Source organism: Sebastes umbrosus, chromosome 3 (assembly GCF_015220745.1).
Source record: "Sebastes umbrosus isolate fSebUmb1 chromosome 3, fSebUmb1.pri, whole genome shotgun sequence".
In the NCBI taxonomy this organism is placed as follows: domain Eukaryota; kingdom Metazoa; phylum Chordata; class Actinopteri; order Perciformes; family Sebastidae; genus Sebastes; species Sebastes umbrosus.
Genome location: NC_051271.1, coordinates 14,171,469 through 14,184,593, shown reverse-complemented (window position 1 = coordinate 14,184,593; position 13,125 = coordinate 14,171,469). Strand labels below are relative to the sequence as shown.

At 38.6% G+C, this 13,125-nt stretch overlaps 1 protein-coding gene across 6 annotated transcripts in view; it reads right to left on the bottom strand.

Annotated features, from left to right (window-relative positions):
• ctnna2 (catenin (cadherin-associated protein), alpha 2) overlaps positions 1–13,125 on the bottom strand; it is a 375,732-nt gene that overhangs the window by 56,185 nt on the left and 306,422 nt on the right. The gene's annotated exons all lie outside the window — the stretch shown is intronic.

Here is a 13,125-nt window from a genome sequence, read left to right as displayed (position 1 = left end):
AACACACCAAAAGCATTATTGGTAAATGCGCCTTAATTGCTGCTGGTCTCAGAGGGGCAGCTAACTTGCTTCAATTTCAACACCACAGTTCTCTGAGAGTTTTCTGTCTGCCAGTCTCATCAACACATATTATTATTTTTTTCCCCTCTCATATTATGTTGTCTAAAGGGAAAACTAAAGTAGCTTCCGACAAACAATCACCATTCCAAGAAAATGTAGAAAAATGTTTCTTTTGTTTTGGTTTGGCATTTTTTCCAATGCTTTAGTTCGGAGCCAATTTTCTTGACGGTAAATCAGGCAACAACACACTCTCCAGCAACACAAACCAGACTGAAGGGTATTTACTATGCAGTGCAGTACACTTAACTACTACTTTACCTACTTCTCTTTTATTTGAGGGTCCAAATTATCTGTGTGAAACTCTCTCTCGTGCTCCTCAAGACTGCAACAATGGAACAGAAACAGTAGGGTCTGTGGCATGTACACAACTGTAGGACTCTACGCCTGTCAGTGATGACACATAAGCACTTGTACTGTAGCACTGAACATACTTTTAGTTATTTGCTTAAGAGGGATACACTCCAAATTTTGGATGACACCTAGCTCCTACGTGGTTTGAATACACTTATTGTAAGTCACTATGGATAAAAGCATCTGCCAAATGAATGTAATGATTCATTAGCGTCCGAAATCTAAGAGTAGAGAGGGTCTATTATAAAGGAAGTATGAATGAGTAAACGAGGTAGTGACTTCGGACACACGTGATTACACTCCAAACTTAAACCTTGGCTGACAATGCTTGAAACACCACACCCTCGTCCCCACCACAAATTACTGCTACATTGTTAACCACATTTAAAGTGCACTCACTTAAAAATGTATAAGCAATACAGTGGCCTGGCATTGTAACACTTGAAAGTGCAGAGCAACCAGGCAGATAATCATATCATTTCACTGGTTCAGTGAATGGATTGGGAAAACATATGCCTTTGCTTGCCAAGCTGGGGGTGAGTAGTTGAGTATGATGTGCGATTGGAGAAATACATAAAAAAAGACATAGCAACAACCAACATTTCAAAGTCAGTTGTGTTTCTTGTCCTGAATTACTTATCAGAGCTGGGAGTAAATCTTCTGCCAAAAACCTCTGCCACCCAGATGAGACAGAGGTTCGGGATAATTGGCTGGAAATGGTAAAGCAAAGAATTTCTGGATTATTTGCCATGGTAACAGTTTTTCCTCTCTTCAGCCAACGCGGTTGTGCAACTTTAGTCTCCTCAGGTTTTCTCTTTATTGCGGCCTCTTTTTGCCAGAATTAATTCACTGGAGCAAGAACTGAATTCTAAACTGGATGAAGTGTGTTGATATGAATTTATATGCTGTGGGCAAAGCTGTGAAGTTGTGCTTTAAGAGCATTTGGGTAGCACTTCATTTGACAGCACAGTAATTACAAATAACTTACTACTTAATGAACAGTCAATGACCGTACAAAAGACAATTACATGTCGTTCACAACTGGGAATATTGTAATTACAACAGTAAAGTAATTATTATATAGTTTTACAAAAATAATACAATACACAAGCAGCCACATGTCCAGCCCGGTCTATGAAAAATGACGTTCCCATACAACTAAACGGCATTCTCATTTACGTTTGGAAGGAAACATATTTTGTTGCAGATTATTTGTCCTTGACATATCACAAATACGTTTGTAAGTTCGCAGACGGCTGCAGCAAGTGACGTAGTACAACGAGCGGCGCACAGAGCAGGTGACGTAATATATTGAGCGACCGTTAATGAAAGTTATGTGGGAAAAAAAGTGTTGTATCTAGAAGGTAACTCACAACTTGGGAAACTCTCGCAAGATGGTTAAGGTTAAGCATTGACCTTGAATAATTAAGGTTCGGATAGGTCGTCGGGCAGCTAGTTTTAATGAGAATTTCTGCATGTTTTTGCCAGATTATGCAATTTGAAAAAAAAGCGCTATATAAATGCAAGTCCATTTACCATTTACCTTCTAGACACGAGCGAATAAAAATGTTATTGGTATAATAACAAGTATAAGAAGCAAGAAAGTCCACTACTGGCGGGTGTGCAGGGTGGTGGTTGGGTCCAAGAAATACCAGACTTTCTCCCAGGAGCCCGCTGTTCACGTTAGTTGTGAAACGTAGTCATTTTTAGCCAAACCATAATGTTTTTTTTTTACTAAACCTAACCCAGTAGTTTCGCAACCTAAACCTGACTAAGTAGTGTTGTTGCGCTTTTTGTTTTTTTTAAATTTACAACGTTGTGTAATGTGTTTAAAACTGCGTCCGTAATCCGCGACAAAATATGGTTCCTTCCAAATGTAATTGAGAATGCAGTTTAGTTGAATGGGAACTTAATTTTGTGGGAGACAGGGTTAGTACCTATCTATGTAATAACCACTAGCAAAAAGTAATTACCTGAGGAAATGTTTGAGTACAAGTTAATAATTAATAATAGGTACGGTGATAACTCGGTGTCTAGAAGGTACAGTAATATAAAGTATATGAAGTGGACTATAAAATGATGTCAGTGCAACACAGTATATCTGTATGCTCGGCTTCAAATTAAAAGTTGGGTCAAGTGAAACTGTAGTAAAAACAAATATTTTATAAATGAACTTTTGGGGGCCCCACAGCGACAATGTCAGAGACCCGAGGTTCCCAAGAGTTCACACCGAGAACATCATTATGGTTATACGAGATCAGCAGGAGGCGTGATCAGAGGGGGTTGGGGGGGTGCATAGTGCCAAATCATCCTCCATTTGAGGCAGAGCCACGTCCTCCCCCTTCATTTTCTCCTCTCCCCACCCCGCCAAACGTAAAGCTCGCCTCTGGAGAGAGAACGGATGGCTCCTTCTGCTCCATTAATCTAATGACAATGCCCCGTGACTAAGACCAGCTTAGCAGGCATTGCTCATCCCCATTGGCTCCTCTTTCACTTAGCATGCCATCTATGCATGAATGCAACAGGGGCAATGACAGCAAAGGAGGAGGAGAAAGAAAATAAAGAGAGACAGAGTCGGTGCAAACAATGGCCAGATTATATTGCACTGGTGTCCATGGTTACCGAAGGATGTTACATATCAATACTGATAAAAAGGGTTTGATGAACTGTATTTAGAAAACTGTTAAAGTAGTGTTTCAACAAGTCCTCAGATTTCCCAGAACTTATATCTGTGATTGTCAGTGTACCGGGAAGGTCTTTTTAGGGGCAGGGCAACTTGACCTTTGGTTTTGTCAACTGTTTGAGGGGACAAAGGCCAAATACCAGGCCAGCAAGGCCACCAAACAAGATGATGATTTTAAGTCTAAGGAAATAATGAATTTAACTTAAGGGTTAAGGATGATTTTATTTTTAATGCATACGCCTAGTATTACAATCAGTGAAATAAATAAATAAATAAATAAATAAATAAATAAATAAATAAATAAGCTATTTATTTCACAAAATTATTTATTGGTATTTACAAATTACCAATATTTGTCAGAGTGACTTGTCTGAGTCAGAATTCATTCACGCTGACCCTGGACCAATTAGAATCACTCGTTGTAGCGATATATGAGCAATGCCTGGATTTCACCGGGGGCAGCGGTGGCAGGTTCCAGCTGTGGCGTGTTCCGGCTGCAACGCAACCGCAGGCGCTAATCGCGGCCACTGTAGACCAGTGATTCTCAAATTGGGTTTCGGGGACCCCCAGGGGTCTGTGGCATTCCGCGAAAAAATTTGCTGTACATTATAAATTATGCTGTATCATTAAAAAGTGCATATCTACAGATTGGTACCATTTGTGCGAATAAATTAAGCATATTGTGTCCATTACTCCCATGTTAGCTTTGGGCCAATAAAAACTCTGATATGAGTGTGACACACAGCAATAAGTTCCTTATTTCAAAGGTGAAGCACTTACTGAAAGTCAGCTTCAGACTGGTAACTTTAAACGTCTGCATTTATTAGGACTATGCCAGTCTTGCAATACTGTTCATTTTCTGAAAGCTTTTAAGATCAATTACTGGAAAAGTATAAACGCTGTCTAGTTGAGTTCAAATGCAATTTGAATAAAATTACCACCTGTTTATAAGTATATAAGTGGTATTATACTGTATAACATGATTCAAATTGAAATGTGTTTCTGTTTATCACAGTTTAAGAATTATGCTTAATCAGTGTTACCATTAAGAGGGGATCCCCTGTAATGGAGTGGTATGAAGCTATGCGGAGGACGGAACAAAATCGAATCCCAGCCGGAATGCGCCGCAGCGGCGCCGGGTGGAAACACAAATATTTGTGTCAAACTATAGTCATGAATAGCCCGGTTTTCAAGTGATTCATACCAAGCTCAAACCCACCACTGATAATGTTTATTGATGTTACCCAGGAATAATTCAGAATCTCAACAAAAGACACTAAAAACCAGAGAAGCAGAGGAGAGAACGGCAAAAACAGTTGGGGCAGTGTGGGCGGGGCATCAAGGTCACTGTGGCCGCAGGGCACTTAATCTTTTGAGGGGCATGAGGCCAAGCTGAGGGGGTACGAAGGTCATGGCCAGCATGGCCCCTGTATAATTTCCTGCTCTGCTGGGAGTAACAATGCAGAGAGAAAAGTAAAGTAACGTTCCCTTCAACAAATAATCTGTTAAAAAAAGAAATCATAAAATCATTAATCATCATTAATTCATAAAAAGTGAAAGGGGCCAGCTCAAATTTTAGATTTTTGTGGTGCTCTAACTATGTCTACAAGCCATGATGAACGCTACAAGAACTGTGATTGGTCTGCTTGGTCTGCTTGAAAACTCGCAACAGGTTTTAATCTTGCCTTTCTCATTTTTGTTTTAGACACATATGCTCTTCATCATCTAGCAACGGAAGCCATGCTACTGTAACCACTCTGTATCACAAAGTGACTGGGAGAGAAATTACACAATACTTTTCTGGCAGAACAAATGCACAAAAGTGCAATGTAGTTTTGCAACAGTGCGATCAATACGTACAGTCTAAACAGAACAACAAATCCCCAGCTATTCAAGACGGGCTTCAGCACAGCTACGGCACTGCCTCAAGTTTAATTCAGACTTGAGATGGCTTATGATGCGCTTTTAGTTCAGCCCTGTGGAGTAGGTAGAAACAAGCCCTCCCATCTGACACCTCTGGGAATGTCACTGCTCTGCGGCGTATGTGTTGCTTGCTGATGTCCGCGGGAGCACAGGCTCCGTGTATGTTAGTCCGGCGTCTCATAGGAGAGATGTCTGCTTCAGCCTAACCTCCGGGGAAATAGCGACCAGAAGTTGGCTGTCAAATAGCAGAGCCGCTTGCCCAGAATAGCACGAGGTCAGTGTGGAAAAATAGGCCTCCCACACAACAAGAGCAGACAGGGCTTCTTAACTAAATGTGTGACATTCGGAGTCACGCTACCTGCCAAGTATTCTTACTCACATTAAGAGTTAATGCAACTGATCTGTTTGGGTGTGACATTGCCACATTAACCCACGGCGGTGACTGAAGTTATCAATGATAGTTAGTGGTTCTCTCCCAGCTGATGTCAAGACAGAACTTTCTTTCAATTAATTTAATTTAATGTTACAAAAGCTTCCAAAGGCTGACATTATGAAACATGTAATCAAAATGACACCTTGCAACCTTTTGCGAGAAATGATCAAAAAAGAGGGGAAAAGTGGAAAAGCTGAAAAGCTTTTTTCTTTATGATCAATATGAATAAAATGAGAGATGTGCAAGAAATGGTTGACTACCCTCTTCAGCTTGTCACATTTTGAAATAAAAATGGAGCGTCCTAGTATCCTCGGGGTTTAAGATGCTTACCATTTAATTGCAACGTCTGGTCGCCATCTAGTAAAGCAAAAAAAATGCCCCCAAAATAAAACTATACAAATAAAAAAGATGTACAGAATCACAGGTAAGATGATGAATAAAATGATGCTGTAAACAGCTACTGTAGGCATTTGCATTCATATGTAAATGAGGGCAATAAATTAATCTTTTATGCATCTAAAATTACTTTTTGTTAATTTTTCACCTCAAAGCTGTCTAGTCATTAAAGGGTCTAAAAGTGCAAACAGGGTTCACACAAAAGGTCAATTAATATAAATGCACGTTGATATTATGGAAAACAAAATTGGCATCTTTTACGATGCTTTAGCCACAAAAAAAAATTGAAAATTATTTAAATAAAAGTTGTCACAAATAAACACTGTGTTCCGATCAAGTGTTTAAAACACCCCTGGATCATTTGGGAACACCTTGTTGCTTATTCCAACATTGTTTCGGGGTAAAAACATTCCCCACCTCGATGACTCGGCCCTGATTGAGTGTTCTTCTGCTTTATTACCCAGGGGGATGTTTGTTGCCATGGTGACAGAGAAAGCAGGGGCTGACACAGTATTTCATTACTGACCAAACAAAGAGCAAAATGAAACATAATTTGCCATTCTGGAGGACAGGCAGGCAAGGATTAAAATGTTTTCCCTATGCTATGTCATTTGCCCATTTCTGCAGGTACGGTAATAATGAGCCGAGGAAGGCATTAGAATCCAAGTTTCTTTGGGTTGTTGATGTCAGCAATTGCAGGAAATGATGACAGAGGTACATTTATAGATGAAATTGTAGCATACGTGCATCTCACTAGTTGTAGCCAACTAAGAATTGTCATAGTCCATGAAGACGTAGAACTATTTAACATTATAAAAATGCACCCAATACCTCGACCACTACTAACAGTACCTCACTTCCTTGTCATTACCAATATATCAAAGAGGAAATTTCATTGTCTGGACATGTGGGTTAATCTGCAACTGCATGGGCACATCTTTCTGTGCATTTTAAAGCTTTACATTCAGTTACACCAGTGATTTCTGGCTTTTAACCAAAGTCTCACCCAGCAACATGCTGCAAATATAAATAAATAATATATATATTGTTGCTATACTTCTGGCTTCATTTTAAGATATACAATAAAAAAAAAAATACGATAACCTTGAACTTAAAAAATCTTCCTTTCTGCTTTTACATTAGGTAGGTGAATACCATCATCCACCTGCTACAGTCTGCCATAAAATAGAGTCTTTACAGCACTATAGGTGGTGGCAGTTTTCTGTTGTACAAGGGACATTTTCACCTTGGCTTTAACGGTGAAATGTTATTACATACTATACTACCTTTATATCCAGTCCGCTGTGAAATCCAAACAGTGTCCAATTATGGTAACACTTTATCATAACAATCATTTATAAATGGTAAATTGATAGTTAATTAAAGTATTTGTTAATGATTACTTGAAATTAAATGAAATTATTTATAAACTTTTAGTAAGAAATTCTTACATAAATAGATGGACCAGAGAGTGGTAACACTTTGTTAATGGTTAATAATTTGTAAACCATCTATAAACATTATTTGGTTGGCTATTATAAAGTTGCAACTAGTGATTATAATAGCCTGTTAAATGGTTAATAAACACTTTGTAAAGCATCTATAAACATTATTTTGATAGATAATAAATAGTTTGTCAGTGTTTGATAATTGGTTTCTTGTCCATCATCATTATGTAATGTTATAAATGTTTTACAAACAATTTCTTAAAGGTTTACAACTAATTTATTAATTATTAACAAATGCTTAATTTAGTATATAAAATGTTATAATGTGTGCAATAAATACAAATAAATTGGTGATAAATAATTTACAAATGTAATCAGAATGTAATTGTGAACGTGAACTTATCAGCTATGATACAATATATAATTTATGTATTTCATATTCCACAAAGAACTGATAAAAATAACAGAAATGATAGCATTACTAATAATCAGTAAACATTATTATCATTTCACTGTTTGTTAACAGTAAAATAACTATAAACTAATTTTTTTGTATTGATGGTTATTATAAAGCGTTACCTCCATGCATTCTTAGATACACCAGAAAAGAAAAACAGGTAGAGATACTTCTAAAAAAAACCATACACATTAATGAAAATATCTCTCTGATACACACACACAGCTGGTGAAAACAAACATACACACAGGTGAATCCATTCGCACAGAAGTGCATGATTTCACTGATGTGTATGCAAGCAGTCGTCCATTGTGTGCGTGTGTATGAGATGTTTTCACCAGTATGTATGAGAGAATTTAAGTATGAATTGTCTTACGGCTTGGCAGATCACACATCAGCAGCCCACAGCACAACATCACATCTGTGCGAAACAGCTGTATGACACCCAGATGTATGCACTCACATGCCACACTGCTTTTCCAAGTTACTCTTAATTTCCAAGTCAAATAGCTCACATGTGAAACGAACCCCCCCTGTGGCTTTGTGTAATGCGATAAGACCAGACCAATGAATGCATATGGATCAAATGAACCCGAAATAACACACATTACACTGGGAACACACAATATATCACATCATACAGTATGCTCTCATTAATGCATATTAGAGCACAAAGAGCAGTTTGTACTAACACTATTAGATAGTCCAGTAAACTGTGTTTACAGCATGCGGTGTGCTTAACTCTGGGTGGTGTGGTCTGATGATCTGAGCAGCTAGCAGGAGGCGAGAAATGCCTTGTGTGCTTCTGTGCGCACACATGCATTTGCATACTCTATGAATCGGATCAAAGATAGTGTGATGAGCGAGCGCCTGCCTCATGAATATGCACGAGGCAATGTTCTGCTCGCATTATGAGCCCGTTTAAGGCCCGAGCTGCGCCGCTGCGTTTTTCACTCTCTCGGTTCCACCTTATCCAGGGTATTCTCCTCACCTGTGACCTCTACTAAACAAACCACAACTTATCTGGCTTAAAGTCTTGAGAGAAACTGGGAAATGGAGAGGAGAAAATAAATAGACAAAGCACAAAAAGTGCTGAGGAGAGAGATAAGACTACATTGGGTCAGAGAAGAAAGGAAATTAAATTAGGTATATGTCCTGTTTGTGCTCGGCTGGATTTATGTTCCGGCTTTTATTTATTTCATTTGAGTGAAAAAGCGGCGGCAGCAGCAGACATGTGGATATGTTAAGAGTCGTGGTCATGAATTTCACGGGCACAAATAGGATGTGGCTGAACATGGCCCCCAAAGCAGGTTAATATATGAATGGTCGCCTAGAAACAACAGACGGCATGTCTTGGGACCAATTACAGGTGGGATGTCATGTGCAAAACTAGGACAAATGTGACAGACGAGAAGATGTCTGTTTATAGATGATATCAAAGGTACAGTGTAGTTATGTTGTCAATATTTATGTGCTATCATTTTGTGTATATATTATACAGGTTGCTTTATATAAGGGCGACACGGTGATGCAGTGGTTAACAATGCCGCTTCAAACCTGGCTTAGGGCCCTTCTGTGTAGAGTTTGCATGTGTTAGCGTGGGTTTTCTCCGGTTTCCTCCCACAGTCCAAAGACATGCAGGTTGATTGTCGACTCTAAATTGCCTTATGTGTGAATGTGAGTGTGAATGGTTGTCTGTCTCTATGTATCAGCCCTGTGATAGTCTGGCGACCTGTCCAGGGTGTATAAGCAGTTACAGATAATGGATGGATGGAGGTTGCTTAATAGCTTTTAGAAGATTAGCTGTTCAACATATTCCCATACAACGGTTCATATGATATCTTACGTCAATTTCCGCTCCAGTTTTTTTCAAAATAAACTTCCGTCTTCACAGGAAACAACTTGGTTAGATTTAGGCAACAAAACTACTTAGTAAGGTTTAGGAAAATATCATGGTTTGGGTCAAAATAACCAAAATAAATAACCAATAAACCAGTGTTGACTTCTGGTTTCACACAAAACACTAACGCCAGTCTCCTGGGCGAAAGTCCATTGTTTTTTGACCAACCCATCCCCCCGACCTCCTCACTATGCGGCGCACTCTTTATACCTCCTGGTTCACAATTACGCTGAATACATATGAATTAATTTCGTGGGATATATAGGAATTACAGTTAATTTACTTTTCGTAGGTATAGCTACAAATAGTGTATGAGAACAGCTGGAGCTGTTACGTGAACATTTTTTAATATTTCATCATAAGGATCAGGATAGAACTTTTCTACCTTAACCTCTCCTCTCTGCCTGCTCCTTTTTTTTTTTATTAAAGACAAATTGTAACACCGTCTTAATCATCTAAAAAGGAAGATCCCAATTATCTATAGTGCTCCTCACTCGAGCCTCTCTGTTGGTGCCAAAGTTCCCTTCCTCTCCAAACCTGTCACTCTACATTTGACAAGGAACAAATCCCTCTCTACCCATCTACTCTGTTGTCTCATGATTATTGAACAAATGCCAATGTGTGTTACTCGATATCTTCAAATCGCTATGGTGATTAGGAAAGGGATTAGGACAGCCAATCTTAACTTTAACGTTGGGACACGATGCGAGGTCACTTGACATGCAGGAAACATTCATACCATTTTCTTCGTCTTTCCGTTTCAATTTTCATTCCTTATTCCTCTCAGTGTGTTACTGAATAAAGCAAAGTGAAAGCTCCAGTCGTTGCTCCTTTCACAATTATTAAGCGACCCACAGCGAGACAAATTTAGTCAACAGGGGGGCAGTCATGTTTCATAAGAAGCACATCATAAAGGCGTTAGAAAAGGATATGTTCCCTCATAAGTTTTCCCAAAGGATCTAACCTGCAATATATTGCGCTTTCCCTTTAATAAGCTATATCTGGGGCAAAATCACAGGGTCCTCGTAGGTTTTTATACTCTCACCTAATTAATCTGCAATGGGTGGCGCCTGCCATCGCTAGCTTGCGTTATTCTGCATTTGTACTGTGGTAAAAAGCCGCGGCTCTAATTAGGAGAGATGATCTATTTTCCATAATGAGAATTGATGGCTTTTCTTCTGCACCACCAAACATTTTCTCTCTTTCTCTTTCTCACTCTTTCCAACTGAAGCCCCCATTCTCCGTTTACTCCCCCACCACGCAGACATACTTCAGAGGTGTGCAGAGAAAAGGACTAAATGAAGCACTATGTGATTAATGGACTTAATTTCCAGCAGATTTGACTTCACGGTGACAGCCCACTTCCCCTCGAAAGCTTTCTGATTATTAGATTTAAGCCTGTGTCAAAAAGTCAGCTGACAGATGAATGTCTCTGCCTGTCTTCTCCTGATCCCCCCACACAGTTTCTATCTGTGCTTCTCACAAGCTTTACATAAAAAACAATACAAATTTGTATGTTTCGTGTCACATGATGAAGCTAAACCAAAAAAAATTAAATAAATAAGTGCTGACATCAGGAAAATAGTGTTCCTACTTTGAGGCTACTTAGTTTAAAATCAGAACCCATTTGTAGAATAATCGGCGAAGCTGCTCTCGTGGAGGACAGATGCATTGTGCCTAAATTAGTCACCTTGTAAAACAGCGAACCCACGTTCACTATAATCTCGTCGCCTCCCATGGGTGTCAGAGCCTCCTAATCTTTGAACACAAAGACAGCCCCTCTCTATGTGGCTTCGCAAGTCTGTGCTAATGCTGTGTAAACATTGCTGCTGCTGTTTGCCACTGATTTAGCACATGTTAATATTACATGAGACGGAGGGGGCCTTTGATGATGTAAGTGAACACTCAAACTAGGGCTTTCCACCTCGGGGAAGGGGAGACGGGGCTGTGGAGCAGCTCCTCCGAGATTTGTTTCACTTCCGCATGTGCAACCCAGCTTGGTAGGCGTTGAGGAGTTCAGTTTTCTGCAGTCGCATCACAGAGGAGGATTGTTCTAGATTTAAATAACAGTACGGAGGCAAAAAAGTAATAATTAAATGTATAAGGGAAACATATAGGGGCTGGCAAATGATAGCTTAAGAATTTGTTGAAAAAAATGATGGTGGCCGTTGATGTGTTTGGTTGCTTTTTCAAGCATGATAATAATAATAATAATAATAATAATAATAATAATAATGTTAATACTAATAATACTGATAATAATAATAATAATTACTATTATTATTATTACTTTTTTAAGGACACAAGAAGAAGGCGCATAGCGTATATATATACAAAAATACAATAAAAATACAATAACATACAATAAAATACAATACTAATTGACACACAAGGGCAGTTACAGTAGCTTGTACTTAAAAATCCCAGATGTATCTACAGAGACTTAAACACACTGCAGCCAGTCACTTATATCGTTGTTTCTAAACAGGGAACAGCAACTTTGCTCACTCCGATGCACCTGGATGACATCAAATCAATGCCTACACGGGGCAAGGTAGGTCTTTTGACAGGAAAAAAGTATTTCTCCGAGCTGAGAAAGTCTGGCAGCATCTAACGTTGGCTTTTGGAATCAGAGGAAGATAGTGAACAATGCAGCAATTCGACGACCTGGCTTTAGTGTTGCAAGTTAAACTGTTTCATATTTGGGATTAAAACGTGTTCAGAACTCTGTGTTGAGTTTTTAATTTGACACTTTATTCTCACATTATGCATGCTGATTTTTTACGTACTGACACTGATGCTTGCTCTGGAGAGACAGTTTCTAAGAGTAATGTTGTCATTTAGTGTTTTTACATTCATAGGAAAGCAGTTAATTTGAGTAAAAATATCAATTCATCACAAAATCAGGATTGGCCAAATAGACCTGAAAAAAAAATCACACTTACAGTAATAGTGTTGAAAATATGATTGTGTCTGTGTTAGAGTTTCTCTAAAATTCTCTGCATTAGCGCTGGGCGATATGGCCAAACTTTTCTATCACGTTATAGGTAATTTTATATCTTGATAACGTTTTCTGGTAATACAAAAAAATCCCCAAAAGAATTAAATAATTGACAAATGAAAAGTACTGAGAATTTGCTCATTTTAAGAAATTGAGTGCAAAATGAACATACTGTAACAGTGTTAAAGGAAAGTGTAATAGTGTTATCACAAATGTCTGACTAAAATGAACCACAACTGACTGAATTGTGAACTTTCAAAACAACCTCAAGGTTTACAATATGGAACTTTAAGTGATGTGCTATATATATATATATATATATATTTATTTTTTTTCTTTTCCTTTATATTCCCCCGGAGTTTTCTGGTAACTCAAAAATTGAAAGCCATCTTAAGCCTTGTGCAGTAATCTCT